Source organism: Mastigoproctus giganteus, chromosome 5 (genome assembly GCF_048544385.1).
Source record: "Mastigoproctus giganteus isolate SK-2022 chromosome 5, ASM4854438v1, whole genome shotgun sequence".
Lineage (NCBI taxonomy): Eukaryota > Metazoa > Arthropoda > Arachnida > Uropygi > Thelyphonidae > Mastigoproctus > Mastigoproctus giganteus.
Genome location: NC_143579.1, coordinates 60,628,085 through 60,641,573, shown reverse-complemented (window position 1 = coordinate 60,641,573; position 13,489 = coordinate 60,628,085). Strand labels below are relative to the sequence as shown.

At 36.8% G+C, this 13,489-nt stretch overlaps 1 protein-coding gene across 2 annotated transcripts in view; it reads left to right on the top strand.

Annotated features, from left to right (window-relative positions):
* LOC150085440 (cytochrome c oxidase subunit 6C-like) overlaps window positions 1-13,489 on the top strand; it is a 91,961-nt gene that overhangs the window by 44,406 nt on the left and 34,066 nt on the right. The gene's annotated exons all lie outside the window — the stretch shown is intronic.

Below are 13,489 nucleotides of genomic sequence, written 5' to 3'. Positions count from 1 at the left end.
GAAGAGGCAACAAATCCAGAACTGCTGTTTTCTTTACAGGTGCCTCCGTAGCCAGGTGGGCAGGAGCAGCAGTGCGTAGCACATGCCTCTTGATTAGACCGGGGTTCTAGCCCATGACCACCAAATACGGAGGATGCGGAAAGGTCAGGGAATGACCACCACATATCCCTGGAGCAATATTGCCTTAGTTGCTAATGCTCCTAAAAACCAAAATAACGAATAACAACATCTGTTTTCTTTACAAAAATCTCAAGAAGAAATCAAGTATCGATACAGTTGGATAAATATGGTAGCCATGTTAACAGATCCATCATTCTGGGAGAATTTTTATTTTATTTAAAAACTGCACATGTGCGACGCCTCCAATATGGTGATTTCCTTATGGTGTTTTTTTTTTTTTTTTTTTTTTTTTTTGGAAAAATGGAATGTCAATTTCTCCACTGAAGATGAACCATTTTAATAAGAGACAGTAACACTAGTATTTTTCCTCTTTTGGAGGCTTGTGTTGATTGTTTTTAATTTAATTCTGCTACCTGTTATTAAACATTGAGTCACTCATATGTTGAATGCTATGAAAATAACTGGTTCCTGGTTTTCCATGAATGACACTACAAGAAACATTTGTACAAAAAACACAATTTGTATGAAAAATGGAAGGTTATTCCTTCAGTTAGTTCTGCATGTATAATGCAAAACTGAAAAGAAAGGCTAAATATCTTGTTCTAATAAGATGTGGTGTTTCTATAGACATTAAAATTATAAACAACGAAGCTCTAAGTATAAGGAATTTATAAATAAGTGAAGTCTTGGAATTATCAAGTTCCACTTCATCTGACATTACCCTACAAAAAGGAAGTTATATAATAACTTCATGTGTACACAAAACAGGTATGAAAACAGAAATATGTAGATGGTTGTTTAATTAAAAACTGCTTAAAATATTACTTAAATTTTAAACATTTGTTTTAATGGTATCATTATCCTAATATTTATATATATATAATTATTTAATATACTAAAAGTATGAATTTTGTGTTTGATTTGTATATTATTCCATTACTCATTGTCAGGCATTCAACTCTCATTTTAAGAATAGTTACTGGGGTGAGTGAAATGCCCATATTTTAAAAGCTTGTACTCTGGATGCATATGAATTTCCTTTTTTTAATTACATTATAATTTGTTGGTCACACAGGCTGACTTTCATACCCCTCAATATGGACATCTGTATGTGGTGAGGGGACCTCCAGTGATGCTGCTGGTCCTCCAGATCAGTCACTGGAATCCAGTGCACTCACAATAAGTTCCAGCTAACCACATTCCCATGTTGTTTGCCATGCACTGCAACATGTGGGAACTCTGAAGGGGAGATCCTGGCAGTTGAAGGGGCCCAGCTTCAACACCACTTTGGCCTCTGTTTCGGCAGAACAAGATGTTCTTGCCGACCAGGCTAGCTGGGTGGATAAAGTTCCTGCCTGGCAACCCACAAAGGTTATGGGTTCGAATCCCACTTCGGGTTTGGATCAGAGTAGAAAATGCAAAAACCTTGGGAGGTGCAATATGGCCACAGAAGCCAATGTGGCAACAATTAACAAAAAAAAAAAAAAAAAAAGGGTTCTGGAATGGTTCAACCAGGATCACTTGGCTAGTGGGTTCGCTTGCAAGGGTCAACCATGCTTGACACCAAGTCCCTAACCTCATGGTCTGAGGGATGGTATTCAGACTGGTGGATGTGCAGGTATGTATGGTGCTTGGGTAGCCCTGGCTTTCTATCCCCATATGCATTTGTTGTCTACAAGGTAGTGGGTGTCCCTTTGGGATCCATGGTGGATGGGAAACCTGGACACTGAAGCACATAAAAACTTGCATGAAACCTGATAATATAAATTCTTCTTCTGAGGCCTCAAAGTCCCTACCAGCAAATTGTCAGTGATACAGGTAATATCAACCGAGAAAAAGAGACACAGAACTATAGACATACTATCAGGTCCAGTGCCTCGTTACCTGATAGTAAATTCCATAATAAATTTATGAAAAACTCATAGGAAAAAATATCCTCCTCCTTCATACAGAAGAATTTGCAGGGGTTGGTAGGATCCCCAAAATCTGTAAAACAGCTTCATTCTAGCAACATACTTGTTGAGACCAGAAATGGTAAACACTCAGAACAGCTCCTCTGAGCCAGATCCATTTGGGAAATACTGATTGCAGTAACACCCCACAAGACACTGAACCCATCCTGAGCAGAAATCTGTTTCAAACTACAATCACAAGGAGTGACCACTGCAAAACGAATATTTGTACATGGGGATGGGAATCTAGTACCCACTAGTAAAGTAATCCTTCTCTTTAATTCACCAACATCTCCTAATTCCAACAAATTGGTTACCTTAACTGACTAGTACAACCATATGACCAAATTTATGGTGCTTTAAGTACCAGAAATATGATCACTCTCACATGGCCAGTCATTTTGCCCATGCATTTGCACAGTATGGTAAAAAGGTGAAATCACACTCTGTTCAATTCCAAAACTTGCATGTATTAACTGCCAAGGAGAGCACCCAGCTTACCCTTGAGCATGGAAGAGGTGGAAAGAAGAAAAAGAAATTCAGACTTAAAGCTGAGCGGGACATATCATACAAGGAGACAAGGAAAGCAGTGAAACCAGTAAATAGCAATAAGTCAACATATGCTGTAAGGTTGAAGATAAGTGTTCCATAGGGACAACAGAAATGACTATACCACCAAAAGGGTCATTTTTTTCCCCCAGGGCGAAAAGGAGCCGACATGGATAAAGAAAATTATCCAGCCTTAGAGCCTTCAAGCTCAAATACTATAGATTGGTATAACTCTGATGAAGGTAGTGCGCAACATAAGCGCTTAAAAATACATAATCATCAACCTGAGTATCCAACTTTCCTGATTATCCATTCCTTAACTAGTCAAGCAGTGAGCAAACTCTCTCCATTTATTATACAGAGATTTCTAGAAAATGCTGCTGGATCACCTAAAATGGTAAAAAGGTTACAGTCAGGGGATTTGCTTGTGGAAACTACACAGTCGAAACATTCAGAATTGTTGTTAAAGATGACATTTGGTGGTATCCCTGTTAAAATATCTCCCCACTCAACCCTAAATAGTTCCAAAGGTGTTATCTCTGAGTGGGATCTATTGAATGTAACAGAAGAGGAGCTTGTACAAGAACTTAAAGACCAAAAAGTCATACAAGCTAAGAGAATTTTGACTCGTAGAGATGGCAATCTCATACCAACCCGCAGTGTAATTCTCACATTCAATACTCCAAACTTACCAAATACTGTAAAGCTGGTTATCTAAATTGCCACATCTGCCCGTATATACCAAATCCAATATGGTGTTATAAGTGTCAGAAGTTCGGACACTCTCAGGCAACATGTCGAGGAAACACAATATGCCCAAAATGTGGATCCCAGGATCACACTCAAACAGACTGTACTGCTACATCTCCAGTTTGCCCTAACTGCAGGGAAGATCATCCTGCATATTCTAGAAATTACTAGCTATGGAAAGTTGGAAAAAAAATACAGAAATTTAAAGTTGAAAATAAAGTGACTTATCAGGAAGCGAGACGACAAATATTGAAAGATACTCCTGCACGCACATATGCAGATGTTACAAAGAAATATCATTCAATTGCTACACAAACCAATGACTCAGTTCCACCGAACATATCACTTGCTGAATGGGCTAGAGCTCAGCTTTCAGTTCATCAGCCATCCTTGAAGCAAAACAACAGAGATCAGACTTGTAATACCCCAATTTCCATCCCCACCACTAGTGGCATCAAGTCACAAAGTGAGACCAGGATGACAAATGCTGAATCTTCTATTAAAACCCAAATTAATACTGCAGAAATGGATACAGATGACAAAACTCAACAAGAACCTATATTAGAAATTCATGCCGAAGAAGATATGGACACTGGACGGCCTACCTTTCCTAAAAAAGATAAAATTAAAATAGATCGCAATAAGCCTACTGCCTCTAAAAGGCAACCAGATCATCCTACCACTAAAACTAAATAATGAAGTGCATTTTACAATGGAATTGTCGAGGACTACGTACTAATACAGATGAACTTTATGACCTAATCCGAGATTTCAATCCAGCAGGCATTTGTTTACAGGAAACATTTTTAACTCCACAAGTGACCCCCTCAATAAAGAAATATATTTTGTACAGGCGTGACAGGAATACAGCAACTGCAGCCCATGGAGGTGTAGCGGTTTTGGTATCCGTTACTAATCCGTCCAGACAAATCCCCTTAAAAACTAATTTAGAAGTTGTTGCTGTAAGAATAGAAATTGGAATATCTTTATCTCTTGTTTCTATTTATCTTCCACCAAACCAAACGTATATACTTCGAGACTTTGATGAGCTCCTTGCCCAGATACCACCTCCTTTTTGTTTGATGGGTGACTTTAATGGACACCACCCGTTATGGGGAAGTCTACATATGGATAAAAGAGGGCAGCTAATAGAAACATTACTGGACAAACAAAATCTAACTCTGCTGAACACCGGTGCACATACTCATGTTAATTTTCCCTCAGGAAATACCTCAGCCATAGATCTGTCTATCTGCTCCCCCGCTCTGTACCCAAGTATACATTGGGCGGTATTGGATAACCCCACAATAGTGATCATCTTCCAATTACTTGTAAATTCCAAACTACCCCCACCACCTATCCGGAAACTCGCAGAAGATGGAAATTTACAAAGGCAAACTGGGAAAAATTTTCCTCAAGTACAGTTTTAGATAAAAACTTCATTCTGAACCAGTCAATAGATGAAGCTAATGACCATATTACTAAACGGATACTAGCAGCAGCTGACAAAGCTATTCCTCAGTCGTCAACTCATCCACGCAGATGCAAAAACTACTGGTGGAATGATGAATGTAATAGAGCAAAAAAAGAAAAGAACAAAGCTTGGAATATCTTCCGCAAGCATCCCACTATTATTAACCTTATAAATTACAAGAAACTAAACGCTAAAGCACGACAAATAAGAAGGAAAGCCAAAAAAGAATCTTGGATACAGTTCGCTTCCACTATCACCAAAAACACCGATACTAGATTAATCTGGAGGAAAATCCAACATCTGAATGGCAAATATCCATTGTCATCCTCTCCAATATTGATCTGCAATGGACAGGAACTGTCTTCCTCCAAAGACATTACAAACGCTTTTGCTAAAGCCTTTGCAAAAATTTCAGCAGCAAATTCATATGATACTTCATTCCAACAAATTAAAGTGGTAGCAGAAAGGTATAAGTTAAATTTCAACACCAGTCTATCTCTTCCATATAATCAGCCTTTTACTATATCCGAGTTAACGGATGCTCTTAACAGATCACCCAATAGTGCAGCTGGCCCTGATGTTATATTTTATATTATGCTAAAACACTTGAATGATACTGCTTTACAAATTCTTTTAATATTTTTTAACAGAATTTTTGAGGAAGATGTTCATCTGCACTCTTGGAAACATTCACTTGTATTAGCCATCCCTAAACCAGGAAAAGACCTCTCTAATCCAGGAAATTATCGTCCAATTTCCTTAACTAGTTGTTTGGGGAAAACACTGGAGAAAATGGTTCTTAAGCGCCTCACCTGGTTTCTTGAGTCACATAACATCTTGCATAAAAATCAGTATGGCTTTCGGCAAAAGAGATCTGCATTAGATATGATGACCAAAGCAGAATCAAACGTCAGAAACGCTTTTGTCAGAAATGACCACCTCGTTATGGTAAGTTTCGATTTAGAAAAGGCCTTTGATACAACATGGCGTTTCAGTATTCTTCGGGATCTTTACACCTTTGGTCTACGAGGCAGGCTTCCTTTGTTTATTCAGAGCTTTCTCCAGGGCAGAACCTTCCAGGTTAGTCATCTAAATGTTCTTTCTAGAATTCATATACAGGAGGAGGGGGTCCCTCGAGGATCTATCTTGAGTCCTACGCTATTTTTAATAAGAATAAACAATGTCATCCATGATATTCCAAGCACAGTAGAATTATATCATTATGCAGATGACCTCATGATTTCGTGCCAAGGAAAAACTATGAATTCTATTGAGAGACAGCTTCAAATCTCAATTAACAAAATTGAGCTGTGGATGTCTCGCAATGGCTACTGCTTATCAGCACAAAAATCTAACTGTATTCATTTCTGTAAAAAAGGTAAGATCCACCCTGAGCCTGAACTACATCTTAAAAATTTCACCATACCTCTTTCCAATAGTATCAGATTTCTTGGCCTAATCCTGGACAATAAATTAAACTTCTTACAACACATCACATATCTGAGAACCATTTGCTTGAAAAAATTAAATATCCTCCGAATACTCTCTTCATCGACATGGGGTGCTGACCAATACACTCTGCTTCGGCTATATCGGGTATTAATTCGATCTCGTTTGGATTACGGAGCTCCAGTCTATGACTCTGCCAGGAAAAGTGTACTAACTCGGCTAGACACTCTCCATCACAGTGCCCTAAGAACTGCTTTAGGAGCATTCAGAACATCCCCTGTACAGAGTCTATATATAGATGCACACGAACCTCCACTCCATCTTCGGAGGAAAATGTTGATTCTCAACTATGCAGCAAAAATACGGAGTCTTCCTTTTCATCCTATCTCGCCATACTTATTTGAGCCCCAATGGACCACATTTTATCAAAACAAACCAAACGAAAACAAGCCTATTGGGATAAGGTTGCTACAGTTATCACAATGTTGGAATCTAGACATGGGTAATGTCTTTCAGGAAATGAGCAGTCACGACCCTCCGTGGTCTGATTATACACCCGTCTGTGACTTCTCATTCCAACAATGGGGGAAAAAGCAAGCAGCAGACCTTACCATCAGGAAACTCCATGCTGCACATGTCGCAGAAAATTCTCAGTGTCTTCAAATATATACCAATGGCTCGAAAACAAGTATGACAGTGGGCGCAGCGGCAGTTTCTTCTATCTTTTCTACTTCTGTGTCCCTTCCAAAGGAATGCAGCATCTATTCTGCTGAACTGTGGGCGATTAAATAGCTCTGGATCACGTGATTAATCTCTCCAGGAAGCGAATTATGATCTACTCTGATTCTCTGAGTGCAATAAAATCGTTGAAAAATCCATCCAAACCACCCCGTCTTGAAGCAAATTAGATCACAGATTATTGCGTTACAAGCTGTAAACAAATCAGTCAGTTTCTGTTGGATACCAGGCCATGTAGGCATCAAAGGAAATGAATACGCAGATCAAGCCACTAAACATCCAATAAATGTAAGATCTCCTAACTACCAAGTGCCATACACAGACTACAAATCAGTCATAAAAAATGTGTGTGAAGAGCAATGGTTGCAAATCTGGCAGGCTCAGTACGGCAATAAACTGCTTCAATTTAAACAGGAACCTAAGTTGTGGCCCTCAAGCATGCGATCAAATAGGCAAGAGGAGGTGATCCTGGCTAGGATGCGTATTGGGCATACGTATCTAACCCATATTTATCTCCTCAAGGGGGAAGATCTGCCTATTTGTACATTTTGTCAGACTACACTTACGGTGAGGCATATTCTAATAAATTGCAATCATTATAATAATTATCGAAACAAAATTTTCAAATCGCTTTCACATCTGCAAGAACCTTTGACATTACCACATCTGATTGGAGACAATGCAAATCTAGCTGAGTTCTTTTATTTCTTAAAGCAGACGGGATTATTTTACAGATTTTAATTGGTAATGGCACTACCGAATAGAATCAGGCACAATATGGCCTTAGCAGCCCTTGTGCCATTAAACATCATATCAACCAACCAACCAAAAGGGTCATTTACTGTTATTGGATGCTGTTTACTGAGTTCTCAAAAACCTGCACAGAAAACTGAGTCAGCTACCACTCTCCAATATCAGTACTTCCTAATGTTCCACCATTACCAAAATCTAGTAGTAAAGAAAAACTAGTAAATACAAAATTAAATTCTTGGGACTCATATTTGATAAAAAGTTGCCTTTCCTTCACCATATATTTGTTAGCCATGCACAGAGTGTACAAGAGGTTTGAATATCCTCCATGCTCTCTTCTGTACCTGATATCCATTTAAAATTGCTACATCTTTACCTTGCACACGTGCCATCCAAATTAGATTGTGGGTCTCAAGTGTGCACATCTGCCAGAAATGGTGTATTTCGATGGCTTGATCACATCCACCATTGCGAAATTCATATTGCTGGTGGAGTATTTTCAGCATCTCCCATTCAGAGCTTGTATGTGGAAGCAAGTGAGACATTGCTTCAATGAAGGAAAAAACTTTAAGAATACAGATTTTATCTTTCAGAAAAGAAAAAAAAAATTTCATCCTGCACACAATGTGCCACGTCTGTGATGCGGCAGCAGGCGACCCCCCCACACAACATAAACACTCCAAAATAAACCCTCCCAATTAAGACCCACAATGCATTGCCACATAATTAACACTAAAATTATTCACAAAAATTCAGTATGCTGTCACAATCGATACATTCAAAGACTACACTAGCCCAAATCTAACAGGGGAACCTGCACAGTCACAAGGTAAGATCACCGCTCGCCAAACATAACCCCGGTTCGCACCCCCAACCCAAAATGCAAAAATAAATTCTGAAATTATAACACCGCTCGCCAAACATAACCCCGGTTCGAACCCTCAACCCAAAATGTAAAAATAAATTTTGAAATTATAACTAACACCATCTATTGAGAGAAAAACAAACTAACACCAGAAATATAAACCAACTTTTTTCAACCCCCCCCCCCCCCGGCAATGGTCAAGTCAAACACGTGTGCTGAGAAGCATTTCGTCTCCAGATACTACTTATACAGGTCTGGAGACTTCATTTTAAGAAGGACGTAGAGCTGCTGGAATAAGTACAGAGAAGGCAACAAGATTAGTGAATGGAACAAAGGGTACCTGCGAGGTGATCTGATTGAGGTGTATAAACCTTGAATAGTTTAAGCTGCTCAGAATAATCGCCTAAGGGAGCATAAATTCAAATTGAGGAAAGACAGTTGTAAGATGTGTTGAAAGTTTGCCTTTAGTCACCGAGCTGTTGATTGCTGGAACAAACTTCCATCTGTCGTTGTAGAAGTTGATAGCTTAAATAGATTCATACCAGAACTAGACAAACATTTGGAACAAGTAGATGGGTGAAATGAGAAGGTTTTTTTTTTTTTTTTGGCTGATGCTATATAAGCTTGCTTTCTTGCATCATGTGCCTTTACTAATGTTCATGCTCAATATTTTTCAGAACCAAGTACTGTACTGTTTTACGAAAGCACTATTTGTGGGATCTGCTACTGTCTTTCTAGACATTACAATATCCGTTCAAATTCCTATTGATTGTAGTATATACAACACAGACTTACATGTTATACAGTTAGCCTTGGATCATAAAAGAAACTTTCCATCACCAGAAATGTATTATATATGCCTATTCTCAAAGTTCATTGCAAGCCTTGTCAATGATGAGGTATAACCCCCAATCAGTCTTGTCCTAGTACAGTAGAGGTTATATTATCTTTTGGACTCTGATTTTGATATTTGCTTAATCCCCAGCCACAATGGGATCAGTGGAAATGATTTGCTGATACCACAGCCAAATCATCAGTGACTGAATAATTCTTACCTGTTATTCACCTCTAGTGCATATGGGCCCATTGTCCTACAGGCACGATAAATAAAATATGCTATGCTAATATGTTAGTCCTCTCTACAGAATATCAGCAAGTAATACAAAAGAAACTGTTTTCCAAATGGCTACATTCATGGTACTGACAGGCTTCAAACAAATACCAGATTAAGCCTGTAATCAAATTATGGCAGTCTAGTCTTTACAGGAATTGTAAAGAGAAGGCTGTTTTATCTCTATTCTGTTAAAGGCAAATAATCCTCCTTATGTGTGTGTAGTGTAACACCATTTTAACAATGAAATGTGTTTTTTTTGTTTTTTTTTAATGTCCAAATTTTGAGTCTTATACACTCAGATTTTCTGATAAAGACAATTTGTCTGAATCTTTCAATTTTTACAAAACATAAACTTGTTTAAATATATGTGTATATAAATGAGAATATACATCCTTATTTCTTTACTTGTTTTTATTAATTGCTACTGCATTTTGATTTTTTTATCCTTTTTGACATGGTAACCTATTTTTGTGTTACCACTGACTTAATGTATTTTAATTTGAAGTAGCTAGGTTTTGAAATTAAACAAAAAAAAAAAAAAATAACTTTTGTAATGCATATTTTTAAATACCCTATAATACAGCCAAATATGTGGAAGTTCCTAATTTTTAATTTTTTCTGATTAATAACATTATTATGCATGTAAAATTAAAATTCTTTCAGAGTAAAGGTTTTTTTCTTATCCAAAGTGATTACTTATGGTTATTGCAGAATCCATTTAAAAGAATAAAATAAATAAATTAATAGTTTTATTTAATTTTTTTTTTCCAATTATCCATTCTCTCTGCACTGTGGAAATAAAATATCTTATAAAAAAAAAAAATTTTAATCTTAACTGGTTCTTTTTGGTAATTGCTGCACTCCATTTTTAGAAAACTATAGAGAAAACCACTTATGTATAATTAAAAAAAAAAAATTATAAAAGCTAATTGGTTAATTCAATTTTTAACTTAGCTGGCTGTTTTTTGGTAATTACTGCACATCATTTGCATACAGTTAAACCAATTTATAATAAAGTTTTTTGTTGTGAATTTACAGGCACAATGAAAAATTTCTGCTCTTCTTGATTTAGAAACATACTTTAAAGATATCACTTTTAACCAACTACTGGAAATAGCACTAATAGCTGTATTGAAGAAGTTTGAGGAACCTTGTGCATTAGCCTCTTCCTGTTTATAAAAACAATCATAGGAGATTATGTGTATTCTTTATAAGACTGCAACATTTTTTTACAGCATATAGTATAAAATCCAGTGCCACACAAACACTGTACTATGTGACCCTGTACAGTATCTTATTGACAAGTTACAACAGTGGGAAAAGATTTCACATTGTATTGTATGTCTGTGAGAAAGTTTTAAAAAATGAAAAGAGGACACCAAAAGTTGGTTGAATTGTGTAAATAGTTCTTCTGAATTGGCTTCTGTAATTCCCGCTCTCTCAAAACAGTCCGAACACGTGCCGCCACCAGCCAACATCCATTTACTAACTTCAAACTCACAGAACTAACTTTTCATCTTCCTCATTTATTCATTCAACTGCCGTTTTCTGGAACAACCTTCCTTCACATGTCTTTCCTAAAAATTACAGTCTGCAGAAGTTCAAGTGTAATGTCAAAATATATCTTCTCTCGTCTTTGCCAACCCAAGCACACGGTACTAAGTACTATAGGTTCTAATACCTCTCATGTCTGGGGGTTTCATTAAAATAAAAAATAAAAATAAAAAAATCTGAAAATAGTTTTCAGTAATCCATGGCAGTTAGTTGAAATATTTTAACTATGTTTCAAAGATACAAAGTTTTTAAGTTTGACCGAAAATGCAGAAATAATCTCAAAATTTGTGTGAACTTTACAAGTCTAAAGATGCTGCTCTAAAGAGAAAGATTCTCCTTGCCTTGTTGTGAAGTTGGAGGTTCCCTTTTGCACTGGTTCTTTGACAGCTGGAAGTCAAAGCTCATCACAAAGTGGATCAGTTCTGCAAGCAAAAGCTTGTGATCTTGCATTACCCTTAAAGAAAGAGAAACTCTTTCTCTAAGGCTAACTCAACTTATTTGGTTGTAACGATTCAAAGATTGACAACATGTATATGCTAAAGCTATGACTGGTGAATCAGGTGGAGCCAATGCAGTGTAATCTTATAATGTAGTATGTACAGTCAGTCCTCGTATAACACGTGTTTACACTACACGAATTTGATCATACACGATTTATAAATAGGGGAACGATATCTTATATAACACAAATCGAATTCGATTATGCACGATTCGCCTTTGTGTTTACAAGAAATGGCAGTCGAACCATTTTTACAAGAAATGGCAGAATCACCCCAACTGAACGCCACACAATAGGAATGAAGAGAAGATTCTGAAAATATATTTATGTTTTTTATATCAGTGAAGGGGGAACACATTTCACCATAATAACGTAAAAACCAACACAATTCCAGCTATCGGTATAATCGAAAATGCAATTAGATCGAGTTTACTGCCAGTTTATAACGGATTCCACTAGCAGAAACGCAACTGGAAATTGTTTTTATTGTTTTATGGTAGTAACCCCCAGAAATGTGCTTTAGTAAAATATGAGGCGTTAATAGTGCATCTCGGCCTTTACGGTGTTGTTTATTCAGTTGCTACACGCGTGCAGCTTTGTTTATGTGTATCAAGCATGCCTCCTCATTTTGTAATTGTGCTTTATTCCCTAAAAATTAGTAAAATACTTTAAAAGTGTGAAAAGAAAACGTCCTGGTGAAGACACTGCAGATTCAGAGAGAAAAAGAAAAGCAAAATCTATAAACAGAGTCAGACTGGGTCAAAAATTCTTACCCGGGAAAATTTATAGTGGCCTCATACTATGGTTTATGGCCAAAATCACTCCGGCCCACCGGGGTTTCCCCGGCAAGGCTTATGGCCAGTCCGCCTCTGTCGATAGAGAAAAATATGAAATTGTGAAACGCTTTGAGCGAAATGAAAGACCATGTGATATTGCACGTGCTACAGTCCTAAATGAGGCAACGCCGAGAATTACAAAGAATGCAGAGAAAATAATTTTCTCAAATAATTTACTCAAAGTGTAATTAAAAACCATTAGATTAAGACACAAAGAATTGGAAGGGATGGAACGGCTGTCATCTGTTTGGATAGAAAATCAAACAAAAAACAAGTTTGCTTACGATAGAAGCAAAAGCATTAGCAATATTTTATTATGTAATATTCGTAATAAAATACGTATTTTATTCGTAAAAAATACTTACGTATTTTTTATTATTTATTATATTATAATAAAATATAATAATAATAAATATTATAAAAAATTATATTTTTATTACGTATTTTAATCGTTATAAAATACGTAAGTATTTTATAACACAATAAATAATCGTAATAAAATACATATTTTATTACGATTATTTACTATGCTTGGTAATGTTTTGATTACCAATGTGTGTTCAATCTTGGGTGGTCGGCACCTAACCCTATTTTTCCCATAGGGCCTGTTGTTTATATTGCCCGATTTTGCATTGCACGAGGGTTTCTAGGAACACAACTATCGTGCTATACGAGGACTGACTGTACTACTGTTGCATAACTTGAGAATAGAGTAGAATTATTATTAAATACTTATATATCTTAGTTTAGTGCAGTATATTTATAAATTTCATCTATGTAAGTGCACATTCTGCCACCTGATAGGCAAATATGAGAGCTTGTAGAACAGGGTTAAAGCC